Source organism: Erigeron canadensis, chromosome 4 (assembly GCF_010389155.1).
Source record: "Erigeron canadensis isolate Cc75 chromosome 4, C_canadensis_v1, whole genome shotgun sequence".
In the NCBI taxonomy this organism is placed as follows: Eukaryota; Viridiplantae; Streptophyta; class Magnoliopsida; order Asterales; family Asteraceae; genus Erigeron; species Erigeron canadensis.
In genome coordinates, this window is record NC_057764.1 from 20,957,452 (window position 1) to 20,962,638 (window position 5,187).

Below are 5,187 nucleotides of genomic sequence, written 5' to 3' on the forward strand. Positions count from 1 at the left end.
TTGTCAAGCAGAAGGTGTTGATTTCGATGAAACTTTTGCTCCAGTTGCAAGACTTGAAGCCATCAGAATTTTCTGGCTATGCTGCTCACTTGCAATTCAAGGTTTCCAGATGGATGTAAAAAGTGCGTTTCTGAATGGCACATTGGAAGAAGAAGTGTATGTTACGCAGACTCCAGGCTTCATAAATGAAAAGCATCCACATTGGGTATATAGACTGAACAAAGTTATATGGTCTTCGACAAGCCCCAAGAGCCTGGTATGATACTCTAACTAAACATCTTCTCAAAAATGGTTTTCAAAGAGGTGCAATAGATAATACCTTGTTCATCTTGAAAGAAAAAGGTGATATCTTGCTGGTACAAATTTATGTTGATGATATATATTTGTCAACTGATGATGGAATGTGTAAAAGGTTTTCAAAATTATGTCTCAAGAATATGAGATGAGTTTAATGGGTGAATTAACATTTTTCTTAGGTTTACAAATTAAACAAACCATGGATGGTATTTTTATTAACCAAGAAAAATATGTCAGAGATTTTTTGAGAAAATACAAATTTGATTCAATCCCATCAAAAACACCTATTTCAGCTCCATTAAATTTGGACTCTGACCCAAATGGAAAACCAGTGGACCAAAAAGAATATCGTGGAATGGTTGGTTCACTGATGTATCTAACTGCCAGTCGACCAGATAATGTTGCAACATGTTTATGTGCCAGATTTCAGGCAAATCCAAAAGAATCACACTTGCATGCTGTTAAACGCATCTTCAGGTACCTGAAAGGGTGCCCTAGCCTTGGTTGGTATCCAAAGGCTCAGGGTTAGATCTAATGGGTTATTCAGATTCAGATCATGCAGGTTGTAAGATTGATAGAAAATCCACAACTGGTGGATGTCATTTCCTAGGGGGAAAACTGGTGAGTTGGACCAGTAGTAAGAAGCAGATCAGTCTCAATGTCTACTGCTGAGGCAGAATACATTTCTGCGGCCAGTTGCTGTGCCCAGATTCTCTGGATCAAAAACCAGTTACTTGATTATGGCATGAAATTCACAAGAACCCAATTGTGACAACACCAGTGCTATTGCTATATCTCACAACCCAGTGATGCACTCAAAGACAAACATATTGATATCAGGTATCACTTCATTCGTGATCATGTTATGAAAGGAGATATTGAAATACATTTCATCCCCACTGATAAACAGTTAGCTGATGTTTTTACAAAACCTCTTGATGAAAAGACTTTAAACATCTCATCAGTGAACTGGGTATGTTAAATCCTCATTAAACTGAAGAGGCCCTTCAGTTGAGGATGGTCCAGGTGATCCTTGATTGGTTGGAGATTGAACGCCTTGATGTACTCAAAGACTAGTCACTGATCAAATGGATCACATTTTTAGGGGGAAAAAGACTCAAAACATTTTTCAAATAAATTATTGAAAAATGCAACTGAAGGTCATCAGTTGAAACTGGCATCTAAATTTCTTTTGGTTGCTAGTTTGGTCTTGTCTCAAAATGGTGGTCAGCCAGATTTCATAACGTTGTGTTTACTTGGTGGATACTTGTGACACGTGATGTTACTCGAGTGCTAACCTCGCACTCACGACGTCACCTGACATGTCTTACGTGTCAAGACTTTTGCTGAAATGTACTGCACTTTTATGGGTATTGGTGAAGTTAGTGGGTGAGTGGGAATACCAGCCGTCGTAGCATTAAATGCTTGATGGGAATATTAAAATTTTTGAATTCTCAAAATTTTGGAAAATAACTTTTTACAAATTATTTCAAATATTTGGAGACTAAAATATCTTTCGTATATATTTTGGCAATATTTACTGCCTATATATACCCCCACCAATATATCCGTCTCATTTACTTCTCTCAAAATTCTTCATTACTCTTTCAATCATTCACAATTCGAGATCTTTTCTCTCTTTCTTCTTTAAGTCCAAAACCCTAAATCTAAATTCACAAATGGCTCCTAAATCTTCTTCTTCTTCATCTCGTTCTCGTGATGTGAATCTACTCACTGCTGAGTACATTCCATCACAAAATGTTATTCGTGCCACTGGTGCTCCCATAAGCTCTAAACTTATTAAATTAAATCCAAATAATCCAATGGCATCTCTTCAAGGGCTCCAGGCTGCTGACTCTCTATAGGGAGAATCCAATCCTTTCTTCGGATTTCTCCCCTCAGCGATGCCTTCTCTTTGAATCCACAAGCTATTTCATGACTACTTGTGTGAATTCTGGTACACTGCCTCTCTTCTGGACTGCTCATCCATCTCTTTTCTCTAAAGGATGGGTCAGTCCCGTGTACCATCACCACTGAAACGTTGAGGGAAGCCCTTAACCTCAACTACTGGAGACATAATGAAACTCCAGTGGTGATTTCCTCCAATGTTAATTTCCGCCAGGTCTTCCTTGATATGGGAAATAAGGAGATGGTGGAGGGGATGTGTTGAAGACCAAGGGGTCCATTACAATGAAAGGGCTTTCACCATCCTGGAAGTTCTTTATGGTCCACTTGGTGGAGAGTTTGGGAGGGAGTTCTGGTGGATTGGACCAGATAAACTCTTTCAGGCAGAGATGGCTTACTGCCTTTGGAATGGACTGAGGGTGGACTTTGCAGGTATTTGTTCAGGAGCCTGGTGTTCAAGTTGAAGGGCAACAGGGGTCCTTGTGTTCCTTTTCAAGTTCCTGTCCCTTTGTTTTATTCAGATTCTGGGCAGAGAAGAGTACAACAACACACAATCCTGTTCTCTGTGCCAGAACTGTTGAGGAATCTGGACAACCTGGTGTCCACTTCTGATGAAGTCCAGATGTCCCGAGAATGATTTTTGCATTCTCTAAAACTGATGCACCACAATCTGGTGAATCAGAAAGGCAACTGGGCGGGCCTCAAAATAATGAGGGACCCACCGGTTCGTCTACTGAAGTCATAACTGTGGCAGAAGCAGGAGTCCAGGCAGTTCCTAAAGCAAGAAGATCCTCTAAAAGCAGGAGATCAAGATGGACTTGCTGCACCTGACCAGTCACAATCTGTGATAGTGGTCTCTGAAGCCGCTGCGGTGATATTGCACTGAGGATAGAGCAGTTGTGGTTGAGGCACCAGTCACTCTGTCCAGGGAGAAGATGCTTCGGCAACGGATCCTCAAACTGATGATACCATTGAGGCAACTCAAACTGGTCATCAGGAGTGAACAACTTGTTCAGCCACCCCAACATTTATGGATCTTGGCATAAATGAGGTGTGTTTCAGCTTGAGTCTTCGGACTCATCTGAGACGGAATCTGACCAGGAGATGGCTGATGCAACTGTACTTGATCAGCTCCCTTCTCTCCTTGGTCAACCCCAAGAACCACATGTTTCAGTTTCCCAATTGTACAAAGCTTAGAAATACCTCCAATTTTCACCTCTCGCCAACACTTTCTTCTATGGGTGTGCCTAGAAATAGACACATCCTAACCCCACCGTCGCCGTCGTTCACACCTGAGCATTCTCAGCATGAACGACACATTGAATCTCTTCCCTTCATTTCTACAACCCCTCCTCTTCTATCAACTGATGCTACTGCAACTGGAGAACCAATATTGTCATACCTCGTCCAGTTGCACCTGTAGCTTTTTCGGCTGGTCCAGTGACACCTTCTCCTCCGTCATTGGACAGCCAATTCGTGTCTTTCCAGCCGATCTCTCGAACCTTCTCGCGAGGGTGGAAGAGATTCAAAAGACACTCGAAGGAACACCAGTCCCTCTCCAGGTACCACAAGGATCACTTGCAAAATATTAAAGTGGTTGACCTGGGGATCAACAAGTTCTCTGCCAATGAGGACTTGGGTTTGGCAAGCTGAACGAGTTAGTGGAATCCTCAATCAACTGGCAACATCTTTAAGGGAGGCGTTCGCACTGACTCAATCTGGAGTCACATCTTCAATATCCAAACTGCTGAACAGTACTGTCAGATCTTCAGAGGTTGATATTAAGAATCTGGAAGGCAGGTGCAAGATTTATGTAACAAACCTGGCCTAGATGTGACAGAGCTTGGAAACCAGTTGGCCTCTTCAGGGGTCTCAAGATTGAAGAAACCTTGGCTGCCAGTGGAAACAATTTGATTGAAAAGGTGATGTCTGAGATCACCAAGATTGCAGCGCCCCAGGTCGATCTCACTCCTATACATCTGAGATTGATCGGTTGAGGTGCAGTCTGGATACACTGGCCAGCAAGGTCTCTGAACACTCAACTGCATATCGGATCTGACCACTGAAGTTGGCAAAGGAAGGGAGGGTGTGACTGAAAGTGTTAAGGAAGTCCCTGCAACTGGGCCTCTTCAGATGATCTCTCAATACTCAAACAGATTTTAAAGAGTCAAGAGCAGACAAGTGGAAATGTAATGACTCAGTCTCAAGAGATCAATCATCTTTGGAGGACAGTTCGCATGCTTTGTGGAGTCTTCAAGAGTGCAAGACAATGCAATCATGGCAGCCTCTAGATCGCTGCCCTCTAGTCATGCCTTTTGAAGCCATCAGGCAGGGACTAGATGCTGCCAAGGGGGAAAGGTCGTACATGCCCTCACACTCTTGTGAAGACTTCAAGTAAGGGAAGGAGATTGTGATGGCTACCAGTACTGAGGCTGGTGAGCAAGGGTTTGAGGTGTTTGATGATGTGGTGGTAGGGGAGTGTTGATAAGGGAAAGGCCATGCGATGATGAATCTATGGAACCGGACCGATGCACCAATGTTGGAAACTGGCAACGTCGATTTGTTGCCTAGTTACTGAAAGCGAGAGTCAGAAGTTAGCAAGAGTGGGATACCTGGTCAAGGAAAGGAAGAAACAAATGAAAGTGAACCAATTCGAATCTAGAAGAAATCTTCCAACCCTCTTGTTGATATCACTGATGCTCACTCCTTGGCTTGACACTTGTTGAATAAAGAAGATCAAAGAAGATCCAAGAATAGTCAATGCACTGAAGGAGATGCTTGAAGTTGAACTGGACAAAACACTACCAGGATGATGAGGCTGAACTGGATGCTAAGTTTTGAAGTGTCGGTGGAAAAAGGCAGAGAGATAGGTCTAAGGGATTCTCAAGAGGACTGAGCAGGTAAAGAAGGCGGTCACCAAAGTATTGAATCCACCCAAGCAAAGGGAGAAAACAAAAGCCTTGCCAAGAGAGCAAATCTGAGGAC